General features: G+C 37.8%; 1 protein-coding gene and 1 non-coding gene across 5 annotated transcripts in view; both read left to right on the top strand.

The window, feature by feature from the left end:
- Positions 1-15,692, top strand: part of LOC115224708 (mucin-12) — a 220,130-nt gene that overhangs the window by 137,005 nt on the left and 67,433 nt on the right. The gene's annotated exons all lie outside the window — the stretch shown is intronic.
- On the top strand, positions 4,828-4,900 carry Trnak-uuu. Its single transcript has one exon. It is a non-coding gene; the product is annotated as a tRNA-Lys (tRNA).

The raw sequence follows: 15,692 nt of genomic DNA, 5'->3' as shown, positions 1-15,692 counted from the left end.
ACTGAAGATTACATTTATATTCGGCGAATCGAAGGACCCAGTCTTCGGCGACGCATCACCACTACTACTACCGAGTAAACGAAGCCAGTTCTCACGGTGATCGTCTCTCACAGCAAGCACCCATACACTGTCAGTAATTGTGACAACCAAAATGCAGTAATTTTCCTGTTTCCACGCATTCCGCCTTCCATCTTGCTCCGCCGTCCCTTCATCACCGCCGCCGCCACTACTACTACTACTACTACTGTACACAGCATGACATTGTTATTCCTATCACACACATTGTGTTTTCATTTAAAATCTAGTTTAGTCTTTTTGTTTCATTGTCCATGCTTAGTTCTGGTTATGTGTGTGTGTGTGTATATATATTATATATATATATATACATAAATGCACACGTGTGTGTGTGTGTGTGTATATATATGCACACGTGTGTATATGTACAGATATGCACGTATATATATATATATACACTTACACGCACACATACATTTACATGTGTGTGTAATCGTGTAGACGTACACACATTCGTACGAAGCAATATAGGAGCCAGTATCTACGCGGTCGCTCGACTTGCTAGAAATAGCAGCAAAACCCTTGTCGGTATCTTAAGTATCTAGCCTGATGGGACGGAGTGGGCACAAGTGGAACGTCTTTTGTTCATTCGATCGGGTTCTGACTTTGTAGTTTAAACAACACCGCTACACATTTAAACTTGATATATTATTCCAATGATAGATAGATAGATGATATCTATCTATCTATCATCATAGATAGATAGATATCATCATAGACAGATAGATAGATAGATATCATCATAGACATATAGATAGATAGATATCATCATAGATAGACAGATAGATAGATATCATCATAGATAGATAGATGCAGGTAGATAAAGAATTCTCGTTTATTGCTTTGTTCCCCCACCGCTGTTTCCCCCACACCTTTTTACCACCACCACCAGCAGCACACCGTTTACTTTATGCTCTTTGCAACATTACCGAAATAATGTGTTGTGTTGTATTCGGTTGGCACGTCATTGTTTCGTGTTAAACCGAGTAAAAAGATCTTTTCGACAACATCGCCGCTGCCGCCGCCTCCACCGCCGTATCCGCCGCTGCTGCCGCCGCCGCCTTCGATCGCTTGAGGGTGTGAGGAGTGTTACAAATTGATGTAGTTAAAATACTTGCATCCCTGCTCAGCTAGAAAGAAATGAGGTTGTGTAATGATAATAATGATGGTGGCGGAAACAAGAAGAAATATATACATCGAGCGAATGTCTGTCTGTGAGTGTTTGTATGTGTGTGTGTGAATGTGTGCTTGCAAAGCTTGCTGCTGCTACAGTAATAGTAATAATAGTGGTGGTGGTGGTGGTGATAAGTTAGGTTGACGCTGGCTGATGGATGGATGGATGGATGGATGGCTTGCTGTCACAGCAACTAGCTACGTACTTGTCTCTGCTTCACTTCAGAAACGTATCCACTTTTCTTTTACCTTCAGACCTCGTCTTCACTATCCACACACACATGTACAATGGCGCGCGCGTGAGCACGCGCAAGCACCCCCCTCTCTCTCTCTCCCTCCCTGGCACATATACTCTGGGATTGCTGTAGGTTTTCTGTTATATATCATCCATGTAGAATTTACAGTGGTAGATCTTGGTTCAAATTCTTGTTATGAAGGGCAGTTACGTTTGGTAATTATTGTTGTTTGGCACCCACCGACACAGGTCAGCTATGGTCGAGTAGATTTGCTGTGTTCAAGAGGAAATCTAGATGTGGCCATTCCATTTTTTTTTGTTCAGATTGTGTACTTAGAAACACGTTATTGGCATTTTAAAAGATAGGTCGAATGAGATTTGTTTGCTATTTCTAGCTAGTCGAACGAAGGCAGGTATGTTTGTATGTGTATGTGTGAGAGAGAGAGAGAGGAGAGCAAAGAAAAAAGAAGGAAAAGAACTATGATTTATTAGTGACGTTGTTTTAGCAAACATCGGGGAAAGGTGGTGTCCTATTGTAATGCCATGTTTTCTCGCCTTCTTTCCTATAAACGTTTTTAACTGGAGAAGCTTTAATTTAATTCAGCGGTCGTTTTGTATCCGAGGAAACATTTTTCAATTTCGCAGCCAGCAGGCAAAGAAAGCACAAGTATTTTGTAATCCACGTATTGACTCTTGCACCAGTCAGTAGTGCCATTTTTAAAAACTGCCAAACACTCCCAAGGCTTATTTCTCTTCCTCCTCCTCCTGTCCCCTCTCTCTTCTTCCCTCCTGTTCCTACTCCTCAGCGACATAATAATCACAACTGAATGTTTTATTGCAGGAAATGAGATACAACTGGCACCTGACCTCCTACCACCCCCACCACTACCACATTTCACTTGTACTTCAGCTCAAATTCTTTCTATCTCATTCCACACCCTTCTCTCTCTCTCTCTCTCTCTCTCTCGTTCTTGTAACTTCTTTTCTTTTTACTTCATTCATTTTTGCTCTGACGGCTTAAGACCAAGCTGTAGCAATCCTCTAGTACTTAATCAAATTGTATCTTTTTTCCCCCTCATTTTTGTAAACATCATTTTACTTGTTTCAATCATTAGACTGCGGTCATGCCAGAGCATAGCCCTTAAAGGGGTTAGTCGAACAACCCAATCCCTGTACTTTTTATATAGCCTAGTACTCGTTTCTGCCTGTCTCTTTTGCCAAACTGCTAAGTTACAGAGATGTAAACAAAGCAATGTTGAAGGACAAACAGAAACACACACAACTGTGTGTGTGACGGGCTTCTTTCAGTTTCCATTCTACCAAATCCACTCATAAGGCTTTGGTTGACGCAGTACTATAGCAGAGGACACTCAAAGTGCCATGCAATAGGACTATCCAAAACCATGTGGTTGAGAGGCAAACTTCTTAACCACTCTAATAATAATAATTAATTCGTTTATTGGCCACAAGGGCTTACAAAAATCAATTAAAACAAAAGGGGACAAAACACAGGACGAAAGTCACAAAGGGTTTTGTCCGTTCTAAAAATGTCCGTGTACACAATCAGTATAACAACGAAAATATTTAACAATGAAAATCTCCCAAAAGGGGGAGGCGCTTCGAAAGGTTACTCATGGAAAAACCCATAAAAGCCACGGGAGCCGGGTCAAAAGGTGGGTAGAGAGCTCCTTTCTCCTTTTGTAATACCTTTTTGTATCATATGTGTATCCTCAGAATTGGTCCATTCATACTGGCCATTCTTGCGACATTTACCCACCTTTCAGTAAACTTGCTATCAGACAGCACTTCCCTCTCTACTCTCATCTTCCTCTTCAAGTGAAACTTGAAAAAGTCGATGAGGCCTTGGCCAAAGAGAAAAGTGTCTGATAATAATAGTAATAACAAATCTTGCACGTTTGATACAATACTCTGGATCTAAACTCTTATTTTAAGAGTTTCAAATCGTGCTGCTCTTTAGACTATTGTGAAATCACAATAGGTTTTTAACTACTTATAGAGGACTTGCCAATTATTTACAATAAGGGTTTTGTACTTGCAAGCGAGTCAGCACTACTTACAATCGGATCTGTCGTACTTTGTAATAGGTTTATTGTACTTTACAATACGGTTACTATACTTTCACAGTGTGTCCTGTTGTACTTATAATTGGGTCTATTGTATTGACATTAGAGTCTGCATGGGATTGGATTTTGTTGTACACACAGTAGAGTTTATGGCACTTACAATTAATTAAGTAGATTGTGATTATGTGACTTAGATAATGTATTTCTTGTCAACCGTAATTGAGAGACCTGCCCATTTGATGAAAGGCAGTCCAAACATGGCTCTCCCATGGCTAAGATGTGTTCTTCATTATTCTTAATATACAGCTTCCTTTCTTTTTTGGCAGATGATTGAGTGGTTTGATGAAGATTTGGCTGCTATTTCTGGATGGTCAAACAACCACACTTAGATCTGTTTGGCTCATGTGGTGTGTAGAAACCCTTGGTCTGTGTGTATAGGACAGCTGGTTATATTTGAATTTAATGTTGTATAAAAGCTACCGAAAGGTTTCACTGTCTACATAGCATATCTATATGTCTATAAACATTACAGAATTGTTAGTATACATAGTGTAGTGTGTGTGTGTATATATATATATATCGCCTTACTGGCACTCATGCCTGTGCTAGTAGGGTGCCAAGAGCACCATCCAAGCATGATCATTGCCAGAGCAGCCAACAGGCTTCCGTACCCGTGGCACGTACAAGGGCACCATTCGAGCGTGATCATTACCAACGTCGCTTCACTGGCACGTGTAAAAAGATTTGAGTGAGGTCATTGCCAGTACTGCCCGACTGGCCCCCATGCCAGTGGCACGTAAAAAGCACCCACTACACTCTCGGAGTGGTTGGCATTAGGAAGGGCAGCCAGCTGTAGAAACTCTGCCAGATCAAGACTGGAGCCTGGTGCAGCTATCTGGCTCGCCTGCCCTCAGTCAAAATCGTCCAACCCATGCTAGCATGGAAAGCAGACGTTAAACGATGATGATGAGATATATATATATATATATACACACATGTGTCTAAAATCACTAGTGCTGTTACTGTCTACATAAAGAATCTACAGGGCCTGCCCTAGGGTTGCTGGAGCCCCAGGCAACCTGAACTTTGCCATGTACAAACTAACAGTCATGGAAATTTCCTGGTCTTTGTCACAGCCTCTTTGGTGTCCCGAGCGACTGCCCAAGTTGCAGGTACCTTGAACTGGCCCTGAGTATCTTATATGTCCATAAACATAACAGAATTGTTAGTGCCTACTTAGAGTTTCAATCTATCAGCTGCGCCCGCATAGCTCAGTCGGTAGAGCATCAGACTTTTAATCTGAGGATCGTGGGTTCGTGTCCCCCTGTGGGCGAAAGCAGTTTTTTTGCCAGGTGGTGCTATTAAGTTAGACATGACCTGGGCCAACACTGGCCAAAACCTTTCTAAGTTATTCTAAGTTATATGTACATAAGCATTACAGTATGCTTATAAATGTAGCATATACATAAGAATTGTCTTCGTGCTCACACATGCTAAATTGCTGCGTAATACATTGGGGTGTATGTCTGTATACTTAGTGTATGCATTTGTTCATGTTGTTTGTGTATATATATAATTGATAAGGCAGCGAGCTGGCAGAAACATTAGCACACCGGGCGAAATGCGTAGCCGTATTTCATCTGCCGTTATGTTCTGGGTTCAAATTCCACCGAGGTCGACTTTGCCTTTCATCCTTTCAGGGTCGATAAATAAAGTACCAGTTTCGCACTGGGGTCGATGTAATCGACTTAATCCCTTTGTCTGTCCTTGTTTGTCCCCTCTGTGTTTAGCCCCTTGTGGGTAGTAAAGAAATATATATAATTGATGTTTAGCCCCTTACTCATCTTTGATCAGGCACACCTCTACAATCAAAGACATTCCAGTCGACAGCTATATCCTTTCCCTCGATGTTAAGGATGTGATTTGAGGGAAACTTAGCTGCTGTTTCTGGCGGTCAAATGGCTCTACAAAGATTCAGTTCTTGCATCAATATTTAGTGCTTGTGTGTAGTTGTGCATGTGTGTGATATATGAGTGTATATATGCACTTATCAAGTGTTTATTTTAGTGTGGTATGGCATGGCTGTGTGGTAAGAAATTTACTATCCAATCACATGGTTCCAGGTTCAGGCCTACTTCATGGGACCTTGGGCAAGTGACTTGTATACCTTCTGGCTATTGTAAGTGGATTTGGTGAGCAGAAACTGAAAGAAGTCCATTATGTATGTGTGTGTGTATGAATATATCTGTGTGTGTGTGTATGAATATATCTGTATGTGTGTGTCTTTGTGCTTATGTTCCCATAATTTAGCAAATTGGAAAAAAAAAGAGACTAATAAAGTCCTGGGAGTTGATTCATTCAACTTCAAGGTGGTGCCCCAGCATGGCCACAGTCTAATAACTGAAACAAAAGATAGAGATGTAGCTGATGCATATTCTGTAAGTTTAGTGCCTTTGTTGTATATATATGTACCTATTTCTTATATTTGTGAGAGAATATCTAGATGCCATTTATGTTTCATTAACCTAAATTAAATCAGGACAGGTGAGTTAATTAGTTGTATGTGATTACCCCAAGTTCTAGTGAGACGTGTCTAGTGTTGCCAGCTTGTACAGTTCCTTCTGATTTCAACTTCAACCATTGCCTGGGTGGTTAATTTTATGAAATCCCTGCATCTCTTGTCTAGTTTTGAAATTTTTTATTATGTGTAGGTTTTGATCCTTTGAGCCTGTCTCCTCCACACACGTAGAGAGAGAGAGCGAGAAGAAGGACACCCCATTCATCTACACACCCTTCTGTCCTTACGTTTCAGTCTGCATATACATGTGTGTGTCTGTATATATGGATTCACTATATATATATATATATATATATATATATATATCGGGAGAGTTTACGAAAAAAACAAAAGACGAAGACAGGTGGTGTACAAAACAAACGAATGTATTAGTATAACGCTCAGGAATAGAAAAAGTCTTTTACGTTTTGAGCCTACGCTCTTCTACAGAATGGACATATATATATATATATATATATATATATTATATATATGTATATATATATATATAGATATATATATATATACATATATATATATATATATATATATATATATGTATATATGTATATATATATATATATATATATATATCGGCTAATATATATATATATATATATAATATATATGTATATATATATTATATATATACATATATATATAATATATATATATTATATATGTATATATATATATATATATATATACATATATATATGTATATATGTATATATGTATGTATATGTATATATATGTATGTATATATATATTATATGTATATATATTATATATATATTATGTATATATATGTATGTATATTATATATATATATGTATATTGTATATGTATGTATATGTATGTATATGTATGTATATATATATATATATATATATATATATATATATATATTATATATATATATATACATACACACACACACACATCCAAATGTACTTACACAGTAGGAAGAATGATAGACTGAACAGGCAAACACTGGTATCTTTTTGGAGCATAGAATTTATATATTTAAACATAATTGCTGAGTTGTTACAAAACAGCGTATTTTAAGAAATAAGGGATTATTTCTTACAATACACTCTATTCCAGTAACTCTATTCCTACCACTTAGCTGTTTAAATGTATAAAACCTCATGATCTAAACTGATTCCAGTCGGTCACCTGTTCATTTACGCACTCAATGACAAACCACTTATAGCCATTCATTGCTATTTTCTGTGCTGGCATGGAATGGACAGCTCGACTGGAGCTGGCATAGCCTAGCCTAGGGCCACACCAAGTTCTATAGTTTGTTTTGGCTTGGCTTCTACAGCTGGTAGAGTTCCAACCACTTCACAGAGTATACTAGGTGCTTTTTATGTGGCACCTTGGTTTTAGAATGTCGGTTCTGTGTGTCTGTGTCTATTTACATTTTGCTCTCTCTCTCCCCCCCCCCTGCAAAAGTTCTGATGTACAGGCAGTGCTATATTGCTGTTATCAGTTCTTTTGCCAACAAATTATCCCCTCATTTTGTGCCTTGATAGTCATGTAGAATAAGAGATCCCGTATATGTAAAGCAGGTAAGGATCATTAATAGGAGAGGTGTCCATCTGTAAAACAACGCCTCAGTAATATATTCATCTAACCCATGCAGGCATGGAAAAACGTACGTAAAACACATGACATGTCACACATAAAATGTAAACCCAGAAAGATTGTTTATGTTACCCCTTGTTAGCTGTCACGTCCACCATGCTAGCCTGATGAGTGAGGGTTGCAGGAAATCTAGCAGGACAAAAATAAATCCTGTCAAAGAGAGGGATGAACACACCGAAGGACCAAAAAGCACGAGGACCTAGAAATCCTGGGTTGTAGTCTAGAATTCTGTGAGACCACTGAGAGTGCTGTACCTCTTAGTTCTCTTAACCCTGAGCGCTAAGCATTCAGGTTATATTGTCAAATTTGATGCTTATTTATTCAAATTGTTTTTAATTACCTATGTATTATCTTGTAGCTTTTGGTGATGTGATTGTTTATAATTCACCATTTTTTTTGTATTAGTTTCTTGGAAACATACTGTTGTATATGTTTGTACCCCTTTTGTGTGTTTGCGAGAGAATATCTAGAAGCCATTTATGTTTTATTAACCTAAATTAAATCAGGACAGGTGAGTTAATTAGTTGTATGCGATTACCCCAAGTTCCAGTGAGACTTGTTCCTTCTGATTTCAACTTCAACCATTGCCTGGGTGGTTAATTTTAAGACTTCATCATTACACTCATACCATTTGTGCTGGGTAGTGTTCTGCTGTTGTAGAGCTCATTCTTACAAGAAACACGTATACAAGATTATTATTACTTTTTCTATAAAAGTATTACCTCAAGATCAATAGGAGAGCCCATTCTGTGTGTATGCGTGTGTTGGTTAGTTGATTGGTTTGGTCATTCATTTTGTATCTACTTTTCCATGCTAGCATAGTTAGACATGTTATTGAGATATTGTTTTACAACTGGATGCTCTTCCAGTAGCTAATCCTTAACAGTTTTTCAAGGCAGCTTCTATTCTACTCATCCTTGAAAGCACAGACACAGCTACTAGACTATTTGTTGACCAAAGAAATGTCACAAATGTTGCAATCCGTGGCTCAGCAATTTCGTTTTTTCCCCTTCTGCCTGAAACATTAAATGTATGTATGTACACAAACACAGGCTTTGCACAATGTCTACCAATTTATCTGCAAGGCATGCATACATTCATTCATACATACTCTCTTTTTCTCTTTTACTTGTTTCAGTCATTTGACTGCGGCCATGCTGGAGCACCGCCTTTAGTCAAACAAATCGACCCCAGATCTTATTCTTTGTAAGCCCAGTACTTATTCTATCGGTCTCTTTTGCCGAACCACTAAGTGACGGCGGACGTAAACACACTAGCATCGGTTGTCAAGCAATACTAGGGGGCCAAACACAGACACACAAACACACACATACATATTATATATATACATATATACGACGGGCTTCTTTCAGTTTCCGTCTGCCAACTCCACTCATAAGGCTTTGGTTGGCCCGTGGCTATAGTAGAAGACACTTGCCCAAGATGCCACGCAGTGGGACTGAACCCGGAACCATGTGGTTGGTTAGCAAGCTACTTACCACACAGCCACTCCCTACATACATAGTTTTAAAATAGCTGTAATTCCGTTGTAGAGCCAAACACATTTCCTCTCCTTTACGTCTTCAAATTATCTCCCCTTTTTTAGTCAGTTGCTCATTTCTGACCCTAGAAATTTTATCTTTCTGTCTATTGCTTTTCTCAATTATTTTCCCCACTGGACAGTCACTCAATTTATTAACAACTAAATAAATAAATAAATAACTTCCCAACATACTTCACAACACTACTAGGTTTTTTTTCTATTTTTCTATCTGTCTTCATTTATGTCTGTTTAAATTATTCTCATCAACAAAAGATCTCCCATATCTTTCCCACAGATACAGTTGTCCTCCTGCATGTAGTCCTTTGTTTGGCTTTTATACAATTGTTCATCATAAAATGCTTTCTCATATATTTCATTACAATGGAAGAAAGATTCTCTTCTCTGTGACTATGTGTATTGAGTTTCAAATTATTTAATGAAAGGCTTCCCACGGTGTTTTCCCTCAACTATCCATTCTTTTGTGCCTTGTTAAATTACTGTTAGAGACAAAGAGTTTTCTACACATGGTCCTCGCCACACCGTCACCTCACTGTGGGTTAGCTTCAACTATTCTTAATAAAAGATTTTCAAGCAAAACATTTCCCTTCTGCTGTTTTGTTGAAATAATGTTGTTTCGGCTAAGATCAAAGTGTGGTGTCTGTTCTTATCGACTTAATATCTGTGGTGCATGTGTGGCCATCCTGCGAGAAGGTTGCTTCCCAACCACATGATTTTGATTTCAGTCTCACTGCGTGGCACCTTGGTTTTCTACTATGGCCCTGGGCCAAACAAAGCCCTGTGAGTGGATTTGGTTGGCAGGTTTTGAAAGAAGCTTGCCATGTATGTGTGTGTCTATATATAATGTCCATGTGTGTTTGTATGTGTGCGTTTTTGTATACATACATACATACTTACATCAACTTCACGGCAAGAGGTGCAGATGAGGGCAGCTGCATCAAACTCTCTCATGCACCAAATGGCAATTGCTAAAAAGCATTCGTGAAGTAAAATTATGTAGCAACAGCGAATGGCAGTGCCCCAGCATGGCCACAGCTCGTGAGCTGAAACTAGATAATATAAAATAAAAAATAAATATAATATTTGTTCTACAGTGAAGGCACATGGCTCAGTGGTTAGAGCGCCAAACTTACGACCATGAGGTTGTGAGTTTGAATCCTGGACCAGGTTGCGTGTTGTGTTCTTGAGCAAGACACTTTATTTCACGTTCCTCCAGTTCACTCAGCTGTAGAAATGAGTTGCGATGTCACAGGTGCCAAGCTGTATCGGCCTTGCCTTTCCCTTGGATGACATCGGTGGCGTGGGGAGGAGAGGCCGGTATGCATGGGTGACTGCTGGTCTTCCATAAATAACCTTGCCCGGACTTGTGCCTGGGAGGGTAACTTTCTAGGTGCAATCCCACTGTCAGTCATGACCAAAGGGGGTCTCTGCATATGTATATGTGTGTTTGTATCTTCTCATCTTGACATTGCATATTTGTAAATGATTGTTGCCCTGTGTATATATATACACACATGCATAGCATATCTTGGGTGTATAAATAGATGCATGTATACATACATAAATATGTGCGGCTATATAGTTATGAATTCCATTTTGCTAATATAAAGGTCCTAAGTTTGATCCCCGCTGTGTAGAATTTCAGTTAAGTTTTACCATAAATCTAGGGTTGAACCTGGTCTTACAATTAACACTGGATAGATGGAAACTGTGAGGAATCCCATCAGATAGACTACACCTGTGATTCTAGCTTTGTCACAACCTGCCATGCTGGTTCTTTCTGGTTGAAGATTACAATAAAGGTACAAATGCTTGTAGTATACTCAGCCACTTATATAGTTATTCAGTGACAAGGTAGTTGAGCCAATTGGACAATTGCTGTGTTCATTGTTGAAATCTGTTTACTTACATTTACTTCCATAAGTATACCCCTGTAGATGTTATACGTGTGCTTGTGTTTGTCTATACATCTGTGAGTATGTTTATATCTGAATATGTATCTGTGTGTATGTGTGCATGTATATTTTTATGTGTGACTGAGTATATATATATGTGTGTGTGTGTATGTATATATATATGTGTGTGTGTATATATATATATATGTGTATATATATATATATGTGTGTGTGTATATATATATGTATGTATCTATGTAAATATGTATATGTATATCTGTATATATATGTGTGTATGTATATATATATATATGTATATCTATGTAATATGTATATGTATATCTTTTATGATGTATATGTATATGTATATATATATGTATATATATGTATGTATATATATGTATATATATATGTATGGTAGTATGATATTATGTATATATATATATATATTATGTATATATTGTATGTATATATCTCTATGTATATATTGTATGTATATATAATATATATATGTTTGTGTATATAGGTGTGTATGGCTATTGTGTCTATAAGTGAGTATTAAAACAACCAAGACTGGGGTGGGAGGGTATTACAATCTGAAATATTTTACAGCTGGCAACAAGTGAGATGGGTGGTGGGCTCATTCATGTCTGTTGATCTAACCCCACTTAAATACGCCAGCCCCCCCCCTCCTCCTTGCATTTCACCCACCCATCCCCATCTCCTGCCTATCCTTGAGTGTTATGTAGGTATTGTTGAGTGAAAAGCTTCACTGCCATCACTTACATTCACAGCTGGCACTCAGCCAGTTCTTTCTTTTGTGTGTGTGGTGTATGTGTGTTTTATTATTATAGTTTATAATAGTCACTACCAACACACTGCTGAAACAGCTGCTCCTCCCACCACCCTTTCCTTCTTGCCCTCTACCCTCTTTCTAATTTCCATATATATATATGTATAATAATATTAATAATAAAGAAAAGCATTTGAATATGTGCTATAATTAGTTTCATGCTTCTGAAAATATAATGGTTGGACAAAATGCTTAGTAGTATTTCTTCTTGCTCTTCACATTCCTAAGTTCAAATTCCACTGTAGTCAACTTTATCTTTTAGCCTTCCAGGGTTGAATTGATCAACAAAACTGCTGGCCTTAATGCCAAAAATTAGAAATAGGATAAAGAATCCTTCTCAAGTTCCTTGGACTCATAAAGTTGTGGAGGCACATGACCTAGTGGTTAGAGCAGCATGCACATGATCGAAAGATCGCGGGTTCGAATCTCAGACCGGGCGATGTGTGTGTTTATGAGCAAAAACACCTAAGCTCCACATGCTCGGCAGAAGGTAATGGCGAAACTTCTGCTGATACTTTCGCAACAACTTTCTCTCACTCTTTCTTCCTGCATCTTACAGCTCACCTGCGACGGACCGGCGTCCCATCCAAGTGGGGAACCTATACGCCAAGAAACCGGGAAGCCGGCCCTTATGAGCCAGGCATGGCTCGAGAAGGCACAAACAACAACACAGTAGACACTCAGGTATCAATTAATGATGGCCAGCCATCGCCATGTGAGATTTCTGAAACATCAATTGGTGTCCACCAGTTAAGGGTTAACTTAGATTAATTAAAACAGAAATTCTCTGTAATTAAAATACTTTAGCCTAAAAGGCTTCAACAAGATTTTCACTATCACTAGCTAGCTATGCAATTGCTGATTTCTCTGTTTAACATCAATACTTCTAATATCTATTTTTCCCTTGTGACACTTTCTCTGCTAATGAGATTAGTAATTCACTTAACGAATTTGCCTCGTCATTTAAATAGTCTGTTCAATAGATTTACTCAAGCCTGACTATATATTAATAATTTGATGCAGCAGATTATTATTATTATTATTATTATTATTATTATGTTTGGTTTGTTAGAACTCTGAATTAACTTCCTCTACACATTAATAATAAATTTCTGATGCGTTGTTTTGTTTCAGTGCTAGACAGTACTACAGAATATATGTGTGTGTGTTTATGTATATATATATACATATGGATGTGTGTGTGTGTATATATATATATGTGTATGTATATATATATTTATGTGTGTATATGTATGTATACATACATTTATGTGTTTGTATATGTATATATACATACATTTGTGTGTTTGTATATATATATATATAATATATATATATATATATGTACGTTTGTGTGTGTGTGTATATATATACACACACATTTATGTATGTATGTATGTATATATATATATATACACACACCACACATACATACACACATATTTACAAGAGGCTTCTTTCAGTTTCTGTCTACCAAATCCACTCACAAGGCTTTGGTTGACCCAAGGCTATAGCAGAAGACACTTGCCCAAGGTGCCATGCAGTGAGACTGAACCCACAACCATGTATATTTATGTGTGTGTGTGTGTGTTTATGTATGTATATATACATCTATGCTTATGTGTGTATGTATATATATATATATATATATATATATATACACATTTGTGTGTATGCATTCGTATATATATATATATATATACACACATTTGTGTGTGTGTATACACACACACCACACACATTTATGTATTTGTATATATGTGAGTGTGTGTGTGTTTATGGATGCATAGGCACAGGCATGGCTGGATGGAAATCAATTACACAGAGCCTTTGTGAACTAGAAGCAGGAATGAGCTAGACTTAGTAACAGTTTGGGTTTATTATAAGCAGTTTCTCCATGGCTGATTGAAGATAGCAATCAGTGATGCATAGAAACTATAGACTGGTTCGTCCATCTTTTTTTCTCTCCAGGAAAAAAAAAAATATTGTACTGGGTGGGCCAAAAGTTACACACCAAAACATTTCGACATTTCATTTGTATTATGTCATCGTTATTAAGCTGGCAGAATCATTAACATGATGGGCAAAATGCTTGGTATTTTTTGTTTGTCTTTATGTTCTGAGTTCAAACACCAAACATCAAGAATTTGTCTTATGAAGAAAGGCTGAAGACGCTCGACCTTTATTCTCTAGAAAAACGCCGCCGCTGTGGTGGTCTCATTCTCGCTCATAACATCATAAGCGGAAAGTGTAACCTCTCGAAAGAGCTGTTCTTCACTCCTGCTCCAGAGCGTCGGCTGCAGGGTCATTCCGAAAAGTTATATCTGCGACGATTTCATCTCAATCGAAGGAGAGGGGCTTTCTACGTCCGGGTTGCGGATCCGTGGAACAAGATGCCGACGACCGCTTTGTTCAAAAGCTCCCTTGACCTCAAGTGGCCTGAACTCTTTACATGAACACCACCCTGTACATAACTCCATGTCCCTCTACATGGCCTTGCTTTTTGAGCCAAAAATTAACTAACTAACTAACTAACCACCGTGGTGAACTTTGCCTTTTCATCCTTTCAGGTTCAGTGAAATAAGTATGTGTTGGGTACCGAGCTCCATGTTAATTGACTTATCCTCTACCCCAAAATTGCTGTCCTTGTGCCAAAATTTGAAACTATTATTATTATTATTCATTTTGGTCATCATGTAGAAGTGTGTGTGTGTGTGTAATTCCTTATGAGTACATTCTGAGTGGTTGGTATTAGGAAAGGCATCTGGCTGTAGAAACCAAGCCAAATTGGCACTTGGTGTGGGCCCTGGCCTTGCTAGTTCCTATCAAGCCTAGTCACTTAGTCATGTGCCTCCACATGTGTTTGTGTGTGTGTATATATATATATATATATATATATTATATATATAATGTATGTTGTATATATAGTGTGTGTGTGTATGTATGTATATATATATAATATATATATATATATATATATATATATATATATATTGTGATTTTGTAAATTCAAGCTTCCTTATTTGTCTCAACACAGTTGTATCTTGGATTTGTAATTCACTCGTTTACACACAAAAAAGTGGGCGGCAGGGCGGGGGGAAGGCCATTTGCCATTCTATATCTTGGCACTACTTGTATGCAGAAGTGGTTGGCCTGAGCACTTGTACCATGGTATCATGTTAGTCCTAAACACAATATTGTTAACCAATTACATCTGGTTCATCTAAATACAGCGTTTCAATTGACCTTTTTGTCGTATAATCCACAGATTAAATGAACATACAGGCTGATCTAAAGACCGTATTTGTAACATTATAACTTCCCTGTGTCATTGTGATATACATTATGTTACATGTTGTCTGTTTAAATGCTTGTTCTGCTTGAATTTCTTACATCGTTGGGTCATTCAGAATGCTTTATTAGTCTATGTAATCAGTTTAAACATGAGACGACAATATCAGGTTGGCTTAAACTCTGTGTGTTTGGTGGTGGTGGTCGTCGTGGTGGGGATTTTTGCTGCATAACATCCATTGTAGCCTTTTGCAAACACAGAAGAAACTGCTATTTATGCTTTTTTATATTTATTTCTTGAGCTGTCAGAATTTT

The sequence above is a fragment of the Octopus sinensis genome, linkage group LG26 (genome assembly GCF_006345805.1).
Source record: "Octopus sinensis linkage group LG26, ASM634580v1, whole genome shotgun sequence".
NCBI classification, from domain to species: Eukaryota; Metazoa; Mollusca; class Cephalopoda; order Octopoda; family Octopodidae; genus Octopus; species Octopus sinensis.
This window is presented reverse-complemented; position numbering and strand designations above follow the sequence as displayed.